The sequence below is a fragment of the Mustela nivalis genome (genome assembly GCF_964662115.1).
Source record: "Mustela nivalis genome assembly, chromosome: 8".
Lineage (NCBI taxonomy): Eukaryota > Metazoa > Chordata > Mammalia > Carnivora > Mustelidae > Mustela > Mustela nivalis.
In genome coordinates, this window is record NC_139027.1 from 38,244,441 (window position 1) to 38,269,844 (window position 25,404).

Sequence of the window (25,404 nt, forward strand, 5' to 3'; positions counted from 1 at the left end):
AGGGACACAAATGATGCACTGGCTTCCACCTTTATGGATTCTAAAGGGATGTTACCTGGCCAAGAGACAAAATCCACCTGCATAAGTCCTTGCTCAATGAGGTGATGGTGGTCAGAATTAGAGAGACTCCCAGAGTCCTGTTCCCCACCTGGACCTCATGGGGGTTTTTCTTATATCCCTTAGAGATGCCAATGATTTCTGTGTGGTGTGCAGTGACCAACACTGACGAAGTCATTTTATTGTCCAGGGTACAACAAAGTTCCTCCATACACAGGAGAGATAGACTCCTCTTAGGAAATATGAACAGTCTTTCTTCAGTCTATAGGTAGCAGAGGAAAATTTCAAAGCCTTCTCTGTTAAAAAAAGAACTTTTAGATTCAAATTAAAACTACATTGAGATATCAATTTATACCAGCTAGAATGGCCAAAATTAGCAAGACAGGAAACAACATGTGTTGGAGAGGATGTGGAGAAAGGGGAAGCCTCCTACACTGTTGGTGGGAATGCAAGTTGGTGCAGCCTCTTTGGAGAACAGTGTGGAGATTCCTCAAGAAATTAAAAATAGAACTTCCCTATTACCCTGCCATTGCACCCCTGGGCATTTACCCCAAAGATACAGATGTAGTGAAAAGAAGGGCCATCTGTACCCCAGTGTTTATAGCAGCAATGGCCATGGTCGCCAAACTGTGGAAAGAACCAAGATGCCCTTCAACGGATGAATGGATAAGGAAGATGTGGTCCATATACACTATGGAGTATTATGCCTCCATCAGAAAGGACGAATACCCAACTTTTGTAGCAACATGGACGGGACTGGAAGAGATTATGCTGAGTGAAATAAGTCAAGCAGAGAGAGTCAATTATCATATGGTTTCAGTTATTTGTGGAGCATAACAAAAAGCATGGAGGACATGGGGAGTTAGAGAAAAGGGGATTGGGGTAAATTGGAAGGGAAGGTGGATCACGAGAGACTATGGACTCTGAAAAACAATCTGAGGGGTTTGAAGTGGCGGGGGTGGGGTGGGAGGTCAGGGTAGCAGGTGGTGGGTATTATAGAGGGCACAGATTGCATGGAGCACTGGGTGTAGTGAAAAAATAATGATACTGTTATGTTGAAAATAAATAAATGAAAAAAAATAAAAATAAATAAAAAATTAAAAATACAGAACTTTTAGAAGGTTTTGCATTTTTTCAGTATTTCGGGGCAAGAAATTATGAGATAAACAACCAAACACAAAAGGAGACTTTTAAAGTTTTCATGTTAAGTTTTGTAGGAAATAGTAATGTTTTTGAAGTTCAAGCACTCTTAGGAATACATTGTACAAAAAATAGTTTCAAAACTGATACACAGTAAATAAACATGATGGATGAATAATTTTCAGCCAAATTTCCATACATTGAGGTTTCACACATGAAAATGGGTAATGTGATTCTGATTTTTTTATTACATTTGACATAGTGTTAGATACTATGATTCTTAATTTAACATGTGTAATTAATAGTTTTCAAACTCATCTTAAGATTTATAATATTATCTTATATTTTCCTTTTTGTTTTTTCCTGATTTTTCTCATATTAGTAGGTAAGCTTTCTGAATCACTCACTAGCAGGATTCATGAGTTGGGCCGGCATGTTCAAGAGTAAGATTCAGGATTGCATTGGCTAACACTCTAAGAAAAGATCAAGGGAGAAAACACATGGAAGAGTAAATAAAATGACACTTAGTTACATACGGGACATGGGCTATCAATCCTAGTTCTATCACAACTTTTCATCAGCACCCAAGTCCCTCCATAGAGTTCAGGGTTTACTTTCAGTATCATTTTTACATAATAATTCTTCCAACTATGGTACAAAATCTCACTCTACTGGGATTTCCTAGGAGATACTCAGACCAAGATTTGTTGTGTAACCTTGCCTGGAGTTGCATGTATTCTGTAACTCTTCAATTCAGTATGACCTTGGATTTGAATTACCTGAGATCTAACAGAACTACAAATTCTATTCCTTCAGGTTCTCCAGGATTCTTTTTCCTGACAGTGACTTGAGTTGTGAAGTACTTTGAGGTTGACACAAATCTCACCAACGATTGACTAACACCTACATCAGGCTGACACAGGCAGAATCATCATCCTTTAATGAAGGATGGTTGGTAAACTGATGCCTGGGGCAGCTCTGACCCCGCACTGTGTTTCACAGTATCTGTGGTTCACCAAAGACCTCAGAAAATATCCATGATAGGTATGGGTGATGCTAAATTATTAGAAATTTTATCCCAGTCCTTGTTATTCTCACCTACAGAATCTCATTTTCAACTATAGACTCAGAGCTATGGATGCTGAACATAAAAGCCAAGTGAGAGACAACAACTTCTCTCATAGAGCTAACAAGGAACCAGACCCCCTGACAGAAACTGAATACACATGATGAGGAAGCCTCTGTGTGGGAAATGGGAAACATTACTCATTCTGTCCATCCTCTTAGGCAATGTTGACTTAAGAAATCTCTTTGTTTGATATGGTATGTGTGTGAGTGTGTCTACCTTATCTAATATGCATCATATGGTGAGTATGTGTCTATCATCTCTTTGTCTTGCCTACTATCCACCTATCCATCTATCAGTTTCTCTGGGGAGGGAGACAGAAGTATGACAGGATACACACTACATTGTAACAAACGGTTACCACAAATTTCAAACTCACTGCCTGAAGCATAAAATTCTGTCTTATCTCCTATTCTCTTCTGCAGGACTATGAGTTCTCCTCCTGTAAGTGAGAGATTCCTTTCTACCTGTCAAGTCCCTCTCCCTTTCATCTTCTCAAAGAATAGATAATTCACCTGGTCCTGGGTTACTTTAATTCACTTAAAATCATTATTAAATTGTCTAAAGTCATTAACCTGGAAAGAGCACATCCCAGAGGCTATAGTTCATCCTGGGGTCTGGAGATCACTGGCCAGTCAGCTGGAGTGGGAGTGCGACCTGTTTCCTTCTGGACATTAGCTGACGGAATGGCCATTCACCTGCCAGACATGGACTCTGACATGTATACCTGTATCATCAGAGTCTCTGGAGCTTTCTCAGAAGGCAGGGCTATAAGCACTGTGTCCTGCCACAAATCCTGATTATTGCAGGGAGATGCTGCTTCCCACACAAGCAGTATGGAATTTGTCTCTGTTAAGTTTCTTCCAAACACAGAAGACATTTTAAGTTACTGCTCTCTCAGGAGAGGGGCCAGTACCCTGACTTTGGCCGCTTTCCACTCTGCCACAGGCACCACAGAATTTGCATATTGTCCCCTGGGGAGGACCTTGCCTTAGAAGTCTGAGATAAAAGTCAGTTCAGAGCTTGTGTTTACTTATGAGGACTCACCAGTTCAGCTTCTCAAAATGAGGTTCCCTTCTCAGCTCCTGGGGCTACTGATGCTTTGGGTCCCAGGTAAGAGCACAGGGAGGATGAGGAAGGAGATTGGGGTGGGGAGGGTGAGCTGTCTGGGTGCTGGTAGTCCCTATGTGTGCTCTGTCCAGAGGTGAGATTGCCCTCCAGCAAGGGGTATTTAATTTTAAGATCTGTGAAAAAATGAGAAATTAAAGGGAACATAGAACAGTGCTTTAGTGAGATGCTGAAAAAAAAAAAAAAAAAAAAAAAAAACTTGTGGCCATTCTGTGCCCTGAAATTCTTCAATTATCTATGGAGATTGGATATATTTAGGGTAGGAATCAAATTACAAAATATGATTTAGCCTCATATAAATGAAATTTAAAATCACAAAAATGGCTTATAATGTTGCTCTATAATCTGTATTTGTCTCTCATTATTTTAGGATCTGGTGGGGAGGTCGTGCTGACTCAAACCCCACTCTTGCTGCCCGTCACCCCCGGAGAGCCAGCCTCCATCTCCTGCAAGGCCAGTCAGAGCCTCGTACACAGTGATGGAAACACCTATTTGCATTGGTACCTGCAGAAGCCAGGCCAGTCCCCACAGGGCCTAATCTACAAGGTTTCCAACCGTTTCACTGGGGTCCCAGACAGGTTCAGTGGCAGTGGATCAGGGACAGATTTCACCCTGAGAATCAGCAGGGTGGAGGCTGATGATGTGGGAGTTTATTACTGTTATCAAAATACACATGCTCCTCCCACAGTGGTTCAGGCCCGGACACAAACCTCTCTGTCTGGGCACGTATGTAGCCAGAGCAGGGAGCAGCCCCAGCAGAGGCTCTGAGCTGTTGTCAGAGGCAGGTGCAAGGGAACTCAGGGCAGTAATGCACAGCAACGTGCAGCTGAGTGCTCTGGACTGAGTCCCGTCTTGTGCCAACAGCCTCAGTGGGGCACAACCAGCTCCAGAAGGGATGTGATCATCCTGTGGATGAGCGGTGAGCTGCCAGGACAACCATCCTGAACCTCACCCTGACCCTCCCGGCTTGTGTGCATGGGTCAGGGACAACTACTCAGCCTGAGGGTCAGAAACCTGAGGCATATTTGTGGCAACACAAGTACATACATTTTTGAGCTAAGAACTTCTGTGATATTTTCAGTAGGATACTATTTGATATCCTTCAGAATTTATTATTGTTTATTTTCCCACTTTCTGAATTTCTTCTTTCCCAGTTACACTAACTGTTCTTGTACGATGTTCACTAGATAACATTCTATACACACTAACCCCACAGGAAATATGGCTGAGAGCAATTAGTATGACTTTTTCTTCAAGATCCCAAACAGACTTGGAATACCATAGCAGATATAAGCTCCTAATCCTGTAAAGACAATGTCCATATATACAATGAAATTTTACTCAGCCATAAGAAGAATGAAGTCGAGCCATTTGGGACAACATGGATGGACCAGTAGGGTATTATGTGAGGTGAAGTAAGTCCAGAGGAAGACAAACATCATATGATTTCATTTATGTGTAGAATCTAAAACAGAAAGCAAAAAAAAAAGAAAAAGCAGAAAGACCCATGAATAGGGAGACCATACTGGGGGTTACCTGAGGAGAAGGAAACAGGCAGGAGGGGAAGAATGTGTGAAGGAGATTGGGACGAACGGGCTTCCAGTTATGGAATGAGTGGGTCACAGGGATGAAGGTACAAGGAAGGGAATATAATCTATGAGATTGCAACAGTGTTGTGTGGAGCAGAGCATAGGATACTGATATGTCATAAAAGAATTATGAGAACTCTTCAGGGATTTTAGGATCTCGGTTTTGAAAACTGCTACGGCAATGTAAACTAAGTAGCCACAGTCCTAGAAGTAAATGTTAAATTTAAATATTGTCACATTTGATGAAGAGCACTATTTTATATGAAGCTCCATACTAACCAATCTTTAATAAGACAATTTTCAAATTAGTTGTAATTGAAGGAACAGAGATAGAATTATGAAACAGGTGTTTTGAAGTGTATGCAAATTATGGAGCTACTGTCAGTTTCATGTTTTATATCTACATATTGCAAGAAATGTCAGAAGAAACATTAAGTATTGTATACATTTGTATCTAATATTAAATCAGATTCACACAAAACTAATTTGTGTGAGGGGCGCCTGGGTGGCTCAGTGGATTAAGCCGCTGCCTTCGGCTCAGGTCATGATCTCAGTGTCCTGGGATCGAGCCCCGCATCGGGCTCTTTGCTCAGCGGGAGCCTGCTTCTCTCTCTCTCTCTCTCTCTGCCTTACTCTCCGCCGACTTGTGATCTCTCTCTCTGTCAAATAAATAAATAAAATCTTTGAAAAAAAAAAAAAACTAATTTGTGTGAACAGTTAAGTCATTTTTTTAGAAATGGTTCATCATGTCTAGACATATCAAAATTTATAGTTCAAAATAATCAGAAAGGCATTATAATGTCATCACAGACAATAAAATATTCCAAACTCAGGGTTTTTTCTTCTTTTGCATCAGAAAACAAACTTTTCAAAATTAAAAATTATTGAATATTGCAAAAAGGCTGTGTGTTTTGCTTTTATATATATATATATATATACATATACAATATATACATATATATTTATATATGATATATATTATATATTATATATATGTATATATACACATATATTTTTTTTTCCTCTCTCTTGTCATCTACTTTCATCAGTCTTTTTGTTTGCCTGTTTTTGTTTGTATACTTTGTAAATCTTACCTTGGGGCCCATTTGGGCTGGGCCTTCTCTTTTATTTTATCTTTCTTTTTTTTTTCCTGTCTCTCACTCTCTCTCTCTTCCCCCCTCTTTTTCTTTTTTCTCTCTTTCTTTTGTCTTTTATTTGTGGGGGGGACTCTTGATTGCTCAGAAGCGTTCCAGGGTGCACCACAGTCTGATACATTCAGCTACATCCGTTCAGCCATCTCTCACCAAAATAACTAGGAGGAGGAATGCCCAACAGAAGAAAAATTCAGAGGCTGTGCCTTCTGCAACAGAGCTAATGGCTATGGACATAGACAATATGTCAGAAAGGGAATACAGACTAACAATTATTCAGGCAATAGCTAAGTTGGAGAAAGCCATGGATGACAAAATGAAATTGATTAGGGCAGAACTGAAAGCCACCAGGGATGATGTTCATAATGTTCTCAATGAGTTCAATTCTAATCTAAATTCTCTAAAAGCTAGGGTAACTGAGACATAAGATAGAATTAGTCATCTGGAGGAAAAACAGAGAGAAAGGATCAAGAGGAAGCCTGGAAAAAAACAGCTTAGAAGCCATGAAAACAGAATTAAGGAAATAAATGACACCATGAAATGTTCCAATGTCAGAATTATTGGAATCCCTGAAGGGGAGGAGAAGGAAAGAAGTCTAGAAGATATAGTGGAACAAATTCTTCATGAAAATTTTCCCAATCTCGTGAATGGAACTAGTGTTCATGTACTAAAAGCAGAATGGTCTCCCCCCAAGATTATAGAATTTTGAAAGTCCTCAAGACACCTGATAGTAAGAATGAGGAATCGTAATTGTAGACAGGATCTCTTAAAAGCAGCTAGGACAATGAAGCTTCTAACATACATAGGAAAGCCCATCAGAATAATGTCAGACCTGTCCACAGAAACCTGGCAAGCCAGAAAGGGCTGAGAAGATGTGTTCAGGGTACTAAATGAGAAGAACATGCATCCAAGAATACTTTATCCAGCAAGACTGACATTCAAAATGGATAGAGAGATGAAGAGTTTCCAAGACCGGCAAGGCTTAAAAGAGTATGTGACCACCAAGCCGACATGGCAGGAAATATTAAGGGGGGGGGGTCTATAAAAGAGAAAAATCCTAAGAATATCGTTGAACAGAAATATGGAGACAATCTACAGAAAGACTTCAAAGGTAACACGATGTCAATAAAACCATATCTATCAATAATCACTCTCAATGTGAATGGCCTAAATGCGCCCATAAAATGACACATGGTTGCATATTGGATAAAACGACAGAATCCATCCATATGTTGTCTACAAGAGACCAATTTCGAACCTAAGAATACACCCAGACTGAAAGTGAAGGGATGGAGAAGCATCTTTCATGCCAATGGGCCTCAAAAGAAGTCTTGGATAGTGATTCTCATATCAGATAAATTAGATTTTAAACTAAAGACTCTAGTCAGAGATACAGAAGGACACTACAGAATTCTTAAAGGGACTATCCACCAAGATGATCTAACAATTGTAAATATCCAAGCCCCCAATATGGGAGCAGCCAATTACATAAGAGAACTGTTAATCAAGATAAAGAGTCATATTGATATGGATACATTAATAATAGGAGACCTTAACATGCCTCGCTCAGTAACAGATCATCCAAGCAGAAAATCAATAAAGAAACAAGAGCATTGAATGACACATTGGGCCAGATAGACCTCATAGATATATACAGAACATTCCACCCTAAAACAACAGAATACTCATTCTTCTCAAGTGCACATGGAACCTTCTCCAGAATACACCACACCCTGGGTCACAAATCAGGACCCAACTGATACCAAAAGACTGAGATTGATCCCTGCATATTCTCAGATCACAATGCTTTGAAACTGGAGCTCAATCACAAGGAAAAGTTCAGAAGGAACTCAAACACCTGGAAGCTAAAGACCACCTTGCTTAAGAATGCTTGGCTCAACCAGGAGATCAAAGAAGAACTGAAACAATTCATGGAAAACAATGAGAATGAAGACACTTCAGTCCAAAACCTATGGGATACAGAAAAGGCAGTCCTAAGGGGGAAATACATAGCCATCCAAGCCTTCCACAAAAAAAAACTGAAAAATCCAAAACACACCAGCTGTCTCTACACCTTAAAGAACTGGAGAATAAACAACAAATTAAGCCAACTCCACACACAAGAAGTGAAATAATCAATATTAGAGCAGAGATCAATGAGATAGAAACCAGACATACAGTAGAATGTATCAATGAAACTAGAAGCAGTTTTTTTGTTTTTTTTTTAATATAATTTTTTATTTTTTATAAACATATATTTTTATCCCCAGGGGTACAGGTCTGTGAATCACCAGGTTTACACACTTCACAGCACTCACCAAAGCACATACCCTCCCCAATGTCCATAATCCCACCCCCTTCTCCCAAACCCCCTCCCCACAGCAACCCTCAGTTTGTTTTGTGAGATTAAGAGTCACTTATGGTTTGTCTCCCTCCCAATCCCATCTTGTTTCATTTATTCTTCTCCTACCCACTTAAGCCCCCATGTTGCATCACCACTTCCTCATATCAGGGAGATCATATGATAGTTGTCTTTCTCTGCTTGACTTATTTCGCTAAGCATGATATGCTCTATTTCCATCCATGTTGTCGCAAATGGCAAGATTTCATTTCTTTTGATGGCTGCATAGTATTCCATTGTGTATATATAACACATCTTCTTGATCCATTCATCTGTTGATGGACATCTAGGTTCTTTCCATAGTTTGGCTATTGTGGACATTGCTGCTATAAACATTTGGGTGCACGTGCCCCTTTGGATCACTACGTTTGTATCTTTAGGGTAAATACCCAATAGTGCAATTGCTGGGTCATAGGGCAGTTCTATTTTCAACATTTTGAGGAACCTCCATGCTGTTTTCCAGAGTGGCTGCACCAGCTTGCATTCCCCGACCAAATGACAGAGAATAGAGGAGCTGAGCAAAAGAGGGACAAACAGCTACTGGACCACGAGGGGAGAATTCGAGAGATAAGTGACACCATAAGATGAAACAACATTAGAATAATTGGGATTCCAGAAGAAGAAGAAAGAGACAGAGGAGCAGAAGGTATACTAGAGAGAATTATTGGGGAGAATTTCCCCAATATGGCAAAGGGAACAAGCATCAAAATTCAGGAGGTTCAGAGAACGCCCCTCAAAATCAATAAGAATAGGCCCACACCCGTCACCTAATAGTAAAATTTACAAGTCTCAGTGACAAAGAGAAAATCCTGAAAGCAGCCCGGGAAAAGAAGTCTATAACATACAATGGTAAAAATATTAGATTGGCAGCTGACTTATCCACAGAGACCTGGCAGGCCAGAAAGAGCTGGCATGATATTTTCAGAGCACTAAATGAGAAAAACATGCAGCCAAGAATACTATATCCAGCTAGGCTATCATTGAAAATAGAAGGAGAGATTAAAAGCTTCCAGGACAAACAACAACTGAAAGAATTGGAAAACACCAAACCAGCTCTACAGGAAATCTTGAAAGGGGTCCTCTAAGCAAAGAGAGAGCCTACAAGTGGTAGATCAGAAAGGAACAGAGACCATATACAGTAACAGTCACCTTACAGGCAATACAATGGCCCTAAATTCATATCTCTCAATAGTTACCCTGAATGTTAATGGGCTTAATGCCCCTGTCAAAAGACACAGGGTATCAGAATGGATAAAAAAAACAAAACCCATCTATATGTTGCCTCCAAGAAACTCATTTTAAGCCCGAAGACACCTCCAGATTTAAAGTGAGGGGGTGGAAAAGAATTTACCATGCTAATGGACATCAGAAGAAAGCAGGAGTGGCAATCCTTATATCAGATCAATTAGATTTTAAGCCAAAGACTATAATAAGACATGAGGAAGGACACTATATCATACTCAAAGGGTCTGTCCAACAAGAAGATCTAACAATTTTAAATATCTATGCCCCCAACGTGGGAGCAGCCAACTATATAAACCAATTCATAACAAAATCAAAGAAACACATCAACAATAATACAATAATAGTAGGGGACTTTAACACTCCCCTCACTGAAATGGACAGATCATCCAAGCAAAAGATCAGCAAGGAAATAAAGGCCTTAAACGACACATTGGACCAGATGGACATCACAGATATATTCAGAACATTTCATCCCAAAGCAACAGAATACACATTCTTCTCTAGTGCACATGGAACATTCTCCAGAATAGATCACATCCTCGGTCCTAAATCAGGACTCAACCGGTATCAAAAGATTGGGATCATTCCCTGCATATTTTCAGACCACAATGCTCTAAAGCTAGAACTCAACCACAAAAGGAAGTTTGAAAAGAACCCAAATACATGGAGACTAAACAGCATCCTCCTAAAGAATGAATGGGTCAACCGGGAAATTAAAGAAGAATTGAAAAAAATCATGGAAACAAATGATAATGAAAATACAACGGTTCAAAATCTGTGGGACACAACAAAGGCAGTCCTGAGAGGAAAATATATAGCAGCACAATCCTTTCTCAAGAAACAGGAAAGGTCTCAGGTACACAACCTAACCCTACACCTAAAGGAGCTGGAGAAAGAACAAGAAAGAAACCCTAAGCCCAGCAGGAGAAGAGAAATCATAAAGATCAGAGCAGAAATCAATGAAATAGAAACCAAAAAAACAATAGAAAAAATCAACGAAAGTAGGAGCTGGTTCTTTGAAAGAATTAATAAAATTGATAAACCCCTGGCCCGACTTATCAAAAAGAAAAGAGAAAGGACCCAAATAAATAAAATCATGAATGAAAGAGGAGAGATCACAACTAACACCAAAGAAATACAAACTATTATAAGAACATACTATGAGCAACTCTACGGCAATAAATTTGACAATCTGGAAGAAATGGATGCATTCCTAGAAACATATAAACTACCACAACTGAACCAGGAAGAAATAGAAAGCCTGAACAGACCCATAACCAGTAAGGAGATTGAAACAGTCATTAAAAATCTCCAAACAAACAAAAGCCCAGGGCCAGACGGCTTCCCGGGGGAATTCTACCAAACATTTAAAGAAGAACTAATTCCTATTCTCCTGAAACTGTTCCAAAAAATAGAAATGGAAGGAAAACTTCCAAACTCATTTTATGAGGCCAGCATCACCTTGATCCCAAAACCAGACAAGGATCCCACCAAAAAAGAGAGCTATAGACCAATATCCTTGATGAACACAGATGCGAAAATACTAAACAAAATACTAGCCAATAGGATTCAAAAGTACATTAAAAAGATTATTCACCACGACCAAGTGGGATTTATTCCAGGGCTGCAAGGTTGGTTCAACATCCGCAAATCAGTCAATGTGATACAACACATCAATAAAAGAAAGAACAAGAACCATATGATACTCTCAATAGATGCTGAAAAAGCATTTGACAAAGTACAGCACCCCTTCCTGATCAAAACTCTTCAAAGTGTAGGGATAGAGGGCACATACCTCAATATCATCAAAGCCATCTATGAAAAACCCACCGCAAATATCATTCTCAATGTAGAAGCAGGTTTTTTGAAAGAATCAATAAGATTGATAAACCATTGGCCAAACTAATCCAAAAGAGATGAGAGAAAGCTCAAATCAATAAAATTATGAATGAAAGGGAGAGATCACAACTAACACCAAGGAAATAGAAACAATAACCAGAAGTTATTATCAACAGTTATATGCCAATAAGCTAAGCAACCTAGATGAAATGGATGCATTTCTGGAAAACTATAAACTCCCAAAATTGAACCAGGAAGAAATTGACAACCTGAATAGACCGATATCTAGTAATGAGATTGAAGCAGTGATCAAAAACCTCCCAAAAAACAAGAGCCCAAGACCTGACAGATTCCCTGGAGAATTCTAACTTTCAAAGAAGAAATAACACCTATTCTCTTGAAGCTGTTTCAAAAAATTGAAGCAGAAAGAAAACTTCCTGACTCTTTTTATGAAGCCAGCATTACACTGATCCCCAAACCAGGCAAAGACCACACCAAAAAGGAGAATGTCAGACCAATATCACTGATAAAGATGGATGCTAAGATTCTCAACAAGATCCTAGCAAATAGGATCCAACAGCACATTAAAAAGATTATCCACCGTGACCAGATGGGATTCATACCTGCATTACAAGGATGGTTCAACATTCACAAATCAATCAGTGTGATAGAACAAATTAATAAGAGAAGAGAGAAGAACCACATGGTTCTCTTAATCGATGCAGAAAAAGCATTTGACAAAATTCAGCATCCATTCCTGATTAAAACGCTTCAAAGTATAGGGATAGAGGGAACATTCCTGAACTTCATAAAATCTATCTATGAAAGACCTACAACAAATATCACCCTCAATGGGAAAAAGCTCGCAGCCTTCCCATTGAGATCAGGAACACAACAAGGATGCCCACTCTCACCAATCTTGTTCAACATAGTATTAGAAGTCCTAGCAATAGCAATCAGAAAACAAAGAAAAATAAAAGCTATTCAAATTGGCAATGAAGAAGTCAAACTCTCTTTGCAGATGACATGATTCTTCATATGGAAAACCCAAAAGACTCCACCTCCAAACTACTAGAACCCATACAACAATTCAGCAACATGGCAGGATATAAAGCCAATGTGCAGAAATCAGTGGCTTTCTTATACACTAACAATGAAAATACAAAAAGGGAAATTAGAGAATCGATTCCATTTACTATAGCACAAAGAATCATAAGATACATGGGAATAAACCTAACCAAAGAGGTAAAGGATCTGTACTTGAGGAACTACAGAGCACTTATGAAAGAAATTGAAGAAGACACAAAAAGATGGAAGGCCATTCCATGCTCTTGGATCAGAAGAATAAACATTGTTAAAATGTCTATACTGCCTAGAGCAATCTACACTTTTAATGCCATTCTGATCAAAATTCCACCAGTATTTTTCAAAGAGCTGGAGCAAATAATCCTAAAGTTTGTATGGAATCAGAAGAGACCCCAAATTGCTAAGGAAATGTTGAAAAAGAAAAGCAATACTGGGGTCATCACGTTACCTGATTTCAAGCTTTACTACAAAGCTTTACTACAAGCTTTACTTGTAGTAAAGTAAGGTAAAGTAACTTTACTACACCAAACAGCATGGTACTGGCCTAAAAACAGACACATAGATCAGTGGAATGGAGTAGAAAGCCTAGGTATGGACCTTCAACTCTATAGTCAAATAATCTTTGACAGGAAAAAATATACAGTGGAAATATACAGTGGAAAAAAGGCAGTCTCTTCAACAAATGGTGCTGGGAAAATTGGACAGCTATATGTAGAAGAATGAAACTCGACCATTCTCTTACACTGTACACAAAGATACACTCAAAAATGATTTAAAAAAAAAAAAAAGAAAAACCTCAACGTGAGACAGGAATCCATCAGAATCCTAGAGAACATAGGCAGTAACCTCTTTGATATTAGCCACAACAACTTCTTTCAAGATATGTTTCCAAAGGCAAAGGAAACAAAAGTGAAAATGAACTTTTGGGACTTCACCAAGATCAAAAGCTTCTGCGCAGCAAAGGAAACAGTCAACAAAATTAAGAGGCAGCCCACAGAATGGGAGAAGATATTTGCAAAATGTTGATATCCAGGATCTATAAAGAACTCAAACTCAACACACACAAAACAGATAATCATGTCAAAAAATGGGCAGAAGACATGAACAGACACTTCTCTAATGAAGACATACAAATGGCTATCAGACACATGAAAAAATGTTCATCATCACTAGCCATCAGGGAGATTCAAAACCACATTGAGATGCCACCTTACACCAGTTAGAATGGACAAAATTAGCAAGACAGTAAACAATGTGTGTTGGAGAGGATGTGGAGAAAGGGGAACCCTCTTACACTGTTGGTGGGAATGCAAGTTGGTGCAGCCACTTTGGAGAACAGTGTGGTGATTCCTTAAGAAATTAAAAATAGAGCTTCCCTATGTCCCTGCAATTGCACTACTGGGTATTTACCCCAAAGATACAGATGTAATGAAAAGAAGGGCCATCTGTACCTCAAGTTTATAGCAACAATGGCCATGGTTGCCAAACAGTGGAAAGAACCATGATGCCCTTCAACAGACGAATGGATAAGAAAGATGTGGTCCATACACACTATGGAGTATTATGCCTCCATCGGAAAGGATGAATACCCAACTTCTGTAGCAACATGACAGGACTGAAAGAGATTATGCTGAGTGAAATAAGTCAAGCAGAGAGAGTCAATTATCATATGGTTTCACTTATTTGTGGAGCATAACAAATAATATGGAGGACAGGGAGATGGAGAGGAGAAGGGAGTTGGGGGAAATTGGAAGAGGAGGTGAACCATGAGAGACTATGGACTCTGAAAAACAAACTGAGGGTTTTGAAGAGGAGGGGGGTCGGAGGTTGGGGGAGCCAGGTGGTGGGTATTATGGAGGGCACGTGTTGCGTGGAGCACTGGGTGTGGTGCATAAACAGTGAATTCTGTTATGCTGAAAAGAAATAAATAAAAACAATTATCAAATATTATTTGAGGTCTTGTATTTGCCAAAAGACAGTGTTATTTTCAAATACATAAGGAAATTGATTTTGCTAAAAGTACAAATTTTGATGCCATAATAAATGAAATTGCAGAAAATCAATCCAGAAAAATCTTATACTCAGTCAAGATATCAAATTAATAAAGTCTTACCATTTATTATACAAATTTATTGTATTATTTAAAATTATAATACACAAATATTATTTTTGCAAGCTCATCTTTTTGGAAGTTTATCATGAGCTTATTGTAATATTTGCAAGTGTACTGCCAGTATTACTTTGCCAGTTCTAACACGCAAGTGTTATTTCTGCAAATACTTATTTGTCTCTATTTGCTCTAGCCCTGTAGGTCTGAGAACTTGAGCCCTGCTAGCCAACAGAGCCAGGTGGTCAAGGACTGCTGGGGCACCAGACAAGTGCACAAGCTCTTTCCAGGGAGACACCAGGGACCTGGAGCTGGGCAGAGAGAGAATGCAGATTGCACACCTAGGCTTCCCCGATTTCCAGGGAGGAATGCAGTCAGTCCATAGATGTGTTCTGAATTGGAAGCCTAACTGTTAGGCAGGAGTCTTTAAGATCTGAAAATAGGCTTCTTGGAGGGTAAGACTGGGAGATGGGCTGTTCTGTCTGCTCCCTGTTACTTTGTTTACTAGTGTCTTGGGGGCGTCTTTGTGCACGTCCCGCTGGCTTCCAGATAGAGGTGTTTGGGGGCCAGTTCCTCAGGTGGAAGTTTTGCCAAGTTGGGGCACTAGAAGTTGGGTCCAAACCCTTTGCTCTTCAGGGAGAAACCGGGGTTTACAAGTTTCCTTCCAATGGTATACTGTTCTGTTGGAGGTGGACTTTATGCCAAGAATGTGTCCCAGCATTGTGCACGTGTTTCAATGTGGGTATGACCACTTTAACCCAATGTGTAGGAGTCCCTTAGCTAGTTTCTGGATGTCTCACAGTAGGAATTGTCCCATGTGCAGCTATAGGTTCCATGTGTCCAAAGGAGAAGGTGAATTTAGAAACCTCCTGGAACACCGACCATGAACCAGAACTTATTTTTCTTTGGATTCCTATGGAAGATGTTTGGATCACAGATTTTAAGTGCTTCCTCATTTTTTGTTTTAGCCTCATTGGCACACAGGGCTATATTATTTTATCTATACAACATAGTGATTCAACAAGTTTATACATTATTCTATGGCCACACCTGTCACTATACAGTACTATTACAATATCACTGACTCAATTCCTTATACTTTAAAAAATATTAAATAAATAAATAAATATTTCTTCTTTCTAAACTTTTATTTTTCTGGATAGCTGGTTGTCTGACCTTGACTAGCACAATAATGGTACAATGTAGGCTATAACTGTTTTCTCATGGTTCTCTATTTTGTATTTCTACCACCACTTTTTTCTGCCATAAATCTTTTTAATCCCAATGAAGTCCCAATACTTCATTTCTTGTCTTTGTTTCCCTGGCCTTTGAAGAAACATTCAGCAAGAAGTTGCTGTGGCCTAGGTCACAGAGGTGGCTGCCTGTGTTCTCCTCTAGGATTTTGATGGATTCCTGTCTCACACTGAGGTCTTTCACCCACTTTGAGTCTATTTTAGTGTACGGTCTAAAAAACTGGCCCAGATTCATTCTTCTGCATGAAGCTATCCAATTTTCCCAACATCATCTGTTGAAGAGATTTACATTTTTTCCATTGGGTATTCTTTCATACTTTGTCAAAGATTAGCTAACCATAGAGTTGAGAGTCTACTTCTGCTTTCTCTATTCTGTCCCGTGGGTCTATGGGTCTGTTTTTGTGCCAGTACCATACTGTCTTGATGAAGACAGCTTTGTAATAGAGCTTGAAGTCTGGAATTGTGATGCCTTTAGCTTTGCTCTTCTTTTACAGCATTCCTTTGGTGATTGGGGCTCTTCTCTGGTTCCATATAAATTTTTGGATTATTTGTTCCAGAGTAAGATATAAATCAGCAGGGTGTGAGTGAGGAGGTCCTGGCTTATAAGTCCCTGCGGTCCTTCCATTTGTCTAAGTTAGGCAAGCATAGTAGAGGGAAGGTTCTCAGTGCTTTTGTGGTGTGTGTACATCTGGTCCAGGGCATTATTTATAGGTACCTGTCCAGACAGGTTTAACCCAATCCCGTTAGCAAATAAAGCCTTATGGGGTAGTGCAGAATGTAATTTTGTTATAAGAATGACCTAAGTGGGTGGTGGGCACCTGGTTGGTTCAGTCAGTTAAGTTTTCACTTTCAACTCAGGTCATGATCCCAGGGTCCTAGGATCAAGCCCCATGTCTGGCTCTCTGCTCAGCGGGGAGACCACTTCTCCCTCTGCCTACTTGTGCTCTCTCTCTGGCAGATAAATAAATAAAAATCTTAAACAGACAAACAAAAACAAAACAAGAGTAATGCTCTGGAGGAATGGCATCACACCTGCACCTTTCCCTTCATGACCCAGGCTGCCGCCAAAATAGAGCCCACTGAGAACCGACTCATTCTCCAGATGCTGTTCCTCCTCTTCCCTCTGAAAGTCAAGCATCTTCTACAATCAGCCATGCCCAGGCACCACAGAGGGCCACAGTGAGGTCTCCCAGACTAAGAAGCAGAGACCATGACTTTCAGGGTATGCAAGGGAGCACAGCAGGGCACACAGCTGTAATTTTTGTTGCTGTCTCCAACACTGTGGGTGGGTAGCTGCCCCCTGCTGGCAACAGTAATAGGCTGCACCTTAGGCCTCCAGGGCTGGTAAGACAGTTAAGAGTTCCCACCCACATCCAATTTAGAGGGTTTTGTGGTTGCTGAGGAAGAAGCAATGCAGCAGCTCGTGGGTGAGGGAGTCCTGGCTTAGAAGTCCCTGTGATCCTTCCACCTGGAGAAGTTAGGCTGGCAGAGGAGAGGGAAGGTTCTCAAGGGCTTTTGGGAGGCATGTGGACCTCTGGACCAGGGCATCACTTACACGTTCCTGTCCACACAGCTTAATTCAACCCCATTACCAAAGAAAGGGGCAGTGTCGGAGGTGAATTTCTTCTGTGGTAAGAATCTGGTGAGCATAATTTCCATCAGCAAATCCCAACCCCCACAGGAGTGCCCTCTCTTCCCCTGGCCGCTGCTGAACTGAGCCCTTGTCCATACATTAAGGTCTTTGTAAAGACCTCTGAACCCCCAAAGCGAGGGAAACTAGAACCCCAGTGTGTGATCTGGAGCCTAGATATATGCAAGGATGTTCAGCGGATGACAGACCCTGGCTCCCTCTAGAGAAGAGAACCGCCCTCCACCCACCTATAAGGCTGAGCTAAAACATTTACCTTTCCCTCTGAAACTGAATGATACACAGCCCTTGGCTCATTAGCACGACAATACATTTAGCTCTCTACACCATGCTGGTTTTAAAAGGATCCTAAGTTTTGAGGGGCTAAAATATATATTCCATTGATTTCCACTCTAGTTTTTATATTTCCTTCATTCTACCTGCTTGGATTTTGTTTGTTCTTTATTTTCTAGATTCTTAGGGTAGGAGCATAGGCCATTCCTATGAGATGGTTCTTTCTTTCCTAATTCAGGCATTTTTCAAATTACATGTCTAATATTATTTGTTTATCCATTTATTACAAATTAAATACAAAACTGAGAGAAATATTGGCTATTTCTTCAGTTGGGAAGCAACAGGAGAAATATGAGAAGCTAGAATGGAAACATGGTCCTGAGGTGTGGGTCCGATGCTCTTCATGATCCATTTACCTGGGGAGATTTTTTATTTGATGTCCTCAGCACTAGGGACTCTTGGGAGAAAGAAAATGGAAATAAGCAAACAAAAAAGCCTTAAGTAAGTGTGACAGCTGTAGCAGACAGAACTTGGGTGGGGGGGCCCATGACACCTACAGCCCAGGGTTCATGCCCTCCCATTCAGTGTGGGCAGAGCTCAACTTCCTTCGAGCCCATATGATTTGCAGAGCGGAAGGGATTTGACAGATGCAACTACCATCCCAAATCAGTTGAATCTCAGTTAATTAAAATGGAGATTATGCTGGCTGGACCTCACTAAATCAGGACGAAGCCCTTAAGGGAGGAACTAAGATCTCTCCCTTGCGGATGAATTTCCCCTTGCTGCTATGATTAGTAAGGATCTCACATGTCAGGAACTTTGAGTGGCCTCTAGGACACTGAGGTGACCTCCGGCCTACAGCACCAAAGGTCAGGACCTTTAGTCACATAGTCACAAAGAAAAGAATTCTTCCCACAACCTGAAAAGACCTTGGAAACAAATTCTTCAAGACTCTGGATGAGAAAGGAGTCGGGCCAACACCTTGGTTTCATCCTGGAAGACCCCAAGAAGAGAACCCAGCTAAACCCTGCCTAGAAGACTGACACCTAGACACTATGTGATGATCAATGTGTGTTTTATCCACTAAGTTAGTGCTAACTTTTCATGGGGCAGTAAAAAAGGAATAGGACAGTAAAATTCCTATGTGGTGATACTGTGTTACAAGCTTAGAAACTAATGGGAATCTCAGGACCCTGACATGTTACAGGACACTATTTGTCAGTTTTCCCAGCTCCCCCTGGGGAAGATACAGAAGCCCAAGGGAGGCCAAGGTAGGGGTGGAATTGGATGTGAAAACTGTCCCTTTCATCCTTGTCACTGTGCATACTTAGGCTTCTGGAGTTCAGCCTACCTGTAATGTTCTAGAAAACAGAAAAGGAAGACAAGAAAAGACCTTGGCCAGATACATGATGGGTTTCATAGAAAAAGGACATGATAATTGGACAAGGTGAAAAAGACAAGTAAATAATCTAGGACAGAAGTCATTTTGAGAAATATGCAGAGATAGAGAAACCTGAATCAAAGGAGCACAGATAACTACATTCAGTTCTTGGTTTCTGAACAACATGGAGGGTGACTATGTGAGCCCTGCAGTCATATGATCATTAAATTATAAAACAGGTTCTGTGGAAAACACAAACACACAGACACATGTCAGTCCAAGATCCTCCTCTCTCATAGTCTGACCCTTTTACCCAAACCACCCAGAGACCCTGGGTCATGAGGAGAAACACCTGAAGAATGGAGCCTAACTGAGCAGCCACCTGTGGAGGGTTTTGTTTACACCCAGAGCACCGTGAGAGGAGTCTCCTTACTCTTCTGGCAGTAATAACTGGCAGCCTCCCCATCCTCCACCAGACCAGTCGTGAGACTGAATTCCGTCCCAGACCCATCGCCATTGAACCGGACCGGGACCCCACACACTCCACTAGATGCTTTATAAATCAGGATTCTCGGACGCTGTCCTGATTTTTGTTGATACCATGTAATACAGTGTGTAATGCCCAAAATGTCACTGACTTCCTGACTGGTCTTGCAAGAGATGGTGGCCCTCTGCCCTGGAGACATAGTCAAAGAGGCTGGAGACTGGGTCAGCACAATGTCCCCAGTGCAGCCTAGAATGAGAAACTCAACAAATTTGACAGAGGTGCTGAGAGCATCCCAGTGGAGATCCACAGCACTGATGACCTTGTAGTCAGGGTCATGGACAACATTCTGAGGAACCAAAAAATGGAAGGGAACTGGGCAACTGGAACCCCATGCCAAATGCTTGAATTCCAGCCACCAAGAACCCAGAGATACCAAAAGTATCGAAGCCACAGTGAGTTTGCCCACCATTTCTCTGTGTGCCCCCCTCTCACCAGAGCCCAGAGCAAAGGATCCACAGCAGGGAAGCCCCAGACCCCATCTTGGAGAACTGGACTAGAGGCTGCTCCTCGGAGGCCCTGACTGCTGCCTTTAAGGATGTTAAGAGCAGCCTGGGGTTTTTTCTAATGACACAACATGCAAATCAGCTCAGAAGAGCTTAAGGTTTTGCCCAAAGCGGCATGTGCTCTCAGAACACCCTGTGGGACTTGGAGTCAAAAGAAATTTCCATGTATAGCACAAGCATGTCCCAAGGGATTGGGGGACCAGTTTCTTAAAACTTTGCCTTCTAGTCTGATGACACATTGGGGAGTACCCTGGGCTGTCCTACTGTGAGGATATAGGTTATTTCAGGAACACTCTTAATCCCTAGAATTAACACAGAATTTATTTCAAATTGTGATTATGGTCAGGAAGAGAAAGCTGTGGGATTATAAAAGAGTGAACTAGGGTGGCCTGGCTCCAATGGGGAGAGGAAGCCAGCCCCACTGAGTAAAAGGCCTTCAAATGAAGTCCTGACATGTCCTCAGGACCTGGAAATGGTGAGAGGGCTGAGCATGGAACCTTGGTGATGGCTGGGAACAGACACTAATCAAGGAACTTGCCTGAACAGACACTAATCAAGGAACTTGCCTGAGTGTGGATAAGCACGGGGCTCTATCTGCTCAGTCCTGGAAACCAATGTCCTGTCTTCCTGAAGCCCTCCCAGGCAGAGCAGTCACTCCCGCTCAGAGTCGAGAAGCCCCTGTGCCCAACTCACATTCACCCTGCCTCTAACATTGACATGTAGTGTGAAGGCACCATGACAAAGCCCAGAAGACAGACCTGTGTGAATCCCAGCTCGCAAGGTAGAGCACATCCTCTATCACCTCAACAATTTCTCATGAACTAATTCTTCATCTTCTACAAAATGCATTCCCAAGTGGCTCCCAGTGACTTTTCCCAGACAGGAGCAGGCTGAGCCACATGTGACTTACCATCGCCTAACGGGTCATTCTAGTTGTTTGTCATCTGTCAGGGCGAGGGCCAGGCAATGGCAGGGGGTCCAAGGGAGTGGCCGGCAGGCAGCACCACCAGGTACCACCACGACCTTGGACTCTGTCAGCTCTGCCTTCGTCCTCCACGGGGATTTGCATCAACCTCCCACCCCTATTGCCTCCACCACAGGCCTGATGCTGCTCACTGGGTCTTTTCCACGGAGAAGGTATGAGCAGCCTTGGGAGGGCAAGAGGCAGCCTGATGGTGCCAGTTCCGCAGGCTCCTGCTCTTATGATGCAGGCGAGAAAATGTCCCCAGGGGGACCCTCATGCTCCCTGAGAAGAGTGGTATTGGGAGGGGACAGGAAATGAATGCCACCAACCGCACAGGCTTGTTTAGGGCCTGGCCTCACCTTGGGAGGCCCACTCTGGCTCTAACAGAAACACAGCATCTCTGCATCAGCCCAGTGTGCTTCTGATGGCAGCTTCCGGTGAGCGCATGACACTCTCCCAAGCTGCCAGGTCCCTGGCGGTTCCCCAGGAGAGAGTCTCCATCAGCTGCAGGACCAGTGAGAGCCCGGCCAGGAAGCACTGCTTGGCCTGCACCAGCAGGGGTTAAAGGCCCTCATTTACCTCCCTTCCACCTGAGTTAGTGGGGTGCTCGCCCATTCAGAAGCAGCGGCTCTAGGACAGACTTGACTCCTACCATCCGCAGCCTGCAAGCTGAAGACAATATGGCTGACTTGGGTCTTACAACATCAGGATGTACTGTCACAATGACAGGACCCCACATCAGACTTCAGCCCTCATGCTAGTCATGACAGCCCTAGTCTGGCCTTCTCCACTCAGGTTCCTACTTTGCTTCCCATTGCCTCCAACAGCCGTCCCCATGCAGAACCTCCTCTCTACCAGATGTTTGTAGTCTCCATCTGCTGAGCATTCCTATTTCCTGACTTTGCCATTCAAATTTTATCCAGAAAAAAAAACAGCTCAGGAAGGAGACAACACTATATCTCAGTCTATCCTTGTGCTGGAACCAATGCACATTATTCTCTTCCCAACATATTTTTAATATCAAAAAACAAATCTTCTAGTGCAAAACCAGGAGCAAAGAGCAGCCTCCTTTTGTCACTAGAAAACATTTTAAATTTGGAAAGAACAGCAAAGCAGGTTTAAGAGTGAGGCAAACAAAAAATATGGAAGATGGGAAAGATAAAGGACTCACCACCTGGACACCTTCTCCCCCCACGCTTACCCACCAAACCACTGACATTCACAGTAGCCCCCACCCTGTCCTCTGTGTTTCCCCAGCAGCCTGTTCACCGAGCTTCTGTCGCCCCTTTCAGCCACTTTTAGACTTCTTGGCCTGCCCATAAAGTGGAAGAACAGTGTTTGAAATCAAGATAGGTAGACTACACCACTCTAGTATCATTCCTTCCTAGTATCATTCCTTATTGCAGACAAACATCAGCCCCAAAGTCTCTCCTGGTTTCTGGAATATTTCAGTTCCCACCTCCTACAGCCTCTCACAGCCTGTCACAATTCCCAGTGGTTTCAGAGTACTCAGTATATGACCTTCCATTACCTGCTCTCTCAGTTGTTTGGCTGATTCTCCTCCAATTGTCTCTCCCCACTCAATCTTGATCAGTCACTCTCCTGGCCATGCCTTGGGTGCGCCATCAGAAAATCATGATCATTGAGATATCACCTTACACCAGTTAGAATGGCCAAAATTAACAAAACAGGAAACAACATTTGTTGGAGAGGATATGGAGAAAGGGGAACCCTCTTACACTGTTGGTGGGAATGCAAGTTGGTGCAGCCTCTTTGGAGAACAGTGTGGAGATTCCTCAAGAAATTAAAAATAGAGCTTCCCTATGACCCTGCAATTGCACTCCTGGGTATTTACCCCACGGATACAGAAGTCGTGAAAAGAAGGGCCATCTGTACTCCAATGTTTATAGCAGCAATGGCCATGGTCGCCAAACTATGGAAAGAACCAAGATGCCCTTCAACGGATGAATGGATAAGGAAGATGTGGTCCATATACACTATGGAGTATTATGCCTCCATCAGAAAGGACGAATACCCAACTTTTGTAGCAACATGGACGGGACTGGAAGAGATTATGCTGAGTGAAATAAGTCAAGCAGAGAGAGTCAATTATCATATGGTTTCACTTATTTGTGGAGCATAACAAATATCATGGAGGACAAGGGGTGTTAGAGAGGAGAAGGGAGTTAGGGCAAATTGGAAGGGGAGGTGAATCACAAGAGACTATGGACTCTGAAAAACAATCTGAGGGGTTTGAAGTGGCAGGGGGATGGGAGGTTGGGGTACCAGGTTGTGGGTATTATAGAGGGCACGGATTGCATGGTGCACTGGGTGTGGTGAAAAAATAATGAATACCGTTTTCCTAAAAATAAATAAATTGAAAAAATAAAAAAAATAGAAAATCATGACTAGCTCTCCACCATTACAAAATGCTGAGCATCTCGGGATCTCAGGGATGCCTGGGTGGCTCAGTCTGTTGAGTCTCTGCCTTCAGCTCAGGCCATGGTCCTGGGGTCCTGGACCCAAATGCCCAAGGGACGACTTTAAAGGAAAAGGTGACAAGTGGTGAAAAATGTGTTGAGGCACAGTATCCTGTGTTCCTAAAGTGAGAGGGTTGAAGAGTGAGGGAATCAGAGTGCCTGGGTGGCTCAGTCTGTTGAGCGTCTGACTCTTGGTTTCAACTCAGGTCATGATCTCAGGCGTGTGAGACACAGCGGGCGTCAGGTCTGACTCAACAGGGTGTCTGCCTGAAAGTCTTGCCATCTCTCTCAGCCCCTCCCCATCAGCAATAAATAAATAGATAAAATCAAAAAGAAAAAAATAATCCGAGAATTGCCTTTGTGAGAATGAGTACACCTGGGAGAGAGAGAAGGGAGGTAGGAAAGGAGCTGGAGCAGAAATGAATGTCCAGGACACTGCCCAGGAGGGCTGGGAAACAGGGCCCATGGCAGGAAAAAGAGAGAGGGACACTACCTTCCATGTGGGAGATTCTGAATAGGAGAGCTCAAAGGTTCCATCCTGGGAAGGTTCAGAGTGGGAGGGTGATGGAGGGTGAAGAAAAGAGAATGAGGAAATAAAAGAGAAATGTCCCAGAGTCCAAGAAGAGCAGAAAGGAAGAACTGACCCGCAGGAAGTGAAGTTCACGGCCCTTGGTCAGAGGCCAAAGACAGACCTTCCTGGCTCACTCTTGCCATGGGATGCTGGGAAACATCCAGCTACCTGGGGCACAAAAACTCCTGGCAGCATCCCAATCTTCACAGCATTTATCTTCATTAACCTCCTACAAAAAGGATGCAGGTGGGATGCTTGGGTGGCTCAGTCGGTTAAGTGGCTGCCTTCAGCTCAGGTCATGATCCCAGCATCCTGGGATGGATTCTTGCATTGGGCCCCCTGCTCAGAAGGGAGCCTGCTTCTCCCTCTGCCTCCTGCTCCCCCTGCTTGTGCTCCCTCCTTCTCTTTGGCAAATGAATAAATAAAATCTTAAAAAAAAAAAAAAAAAAGTGGTATGGGGAGATGCAGGAGAAGTCCACTCCCTTCATTTTCTGCTGGAATCTTACAAGCCCTGCTCAGGGCTGAGTGGGGAGGAAGCAGCTGGTGCAGCAAAGCCTCACTGACCCATGGCCCCCGGCAGCAGGTTTGTGTTCGGGGCTGAAGCACTGTGGGTGGAGAGCTATAATGATGCTGGCAGTAATAGTCCCCCACATCTTCAGCCTGGAGGTTGCTGATGGTGAGGGTGAAGTCTGTCCCAGACCCGCTGCCGCTGAACCGGTCTGGGATGCCTGTGGCCCTGCTGGATGCACGATAGATGAGGATCCTGGGAGCCTGCCCAGGTTTCTGCTGGTACCAGTTTACGTAGTTGCTAACACCCTGACTGGCTCTGCAGTTCATGGTGACCCGCTGACCTGGAGACACAGCCAGGGAGCCTGGAGACTGAGTCATTGTGACGTCCCCATGGGCACCTGCAAT

The 25,404-nt window shown here is 42.4% G+C and overlaps 2 gene segments (V, D, J or C); one reads left to right on the plus strand and one right to left on the minus strand.

The window, feature by feature from the left end:
• The window catches only part of LOC309870877 (immunoglobulin kappa light chain-like), a 613,762-nt gene that overhangs the window by 560,689 nt on the left and 27,669 nt on the right, over positions 1–25,404 (plus strand).
• LOC309870878 (immunoglobulin kappa variable 4-1-like) overlaps positions 1–25,404 on the minus strand; it is a 49,817-nt gene that overhangs the window by 23,890 nt on the left and 523 nt on the right. The window contains exon 2 of the V gene segment in view: positions 25,050–25,397.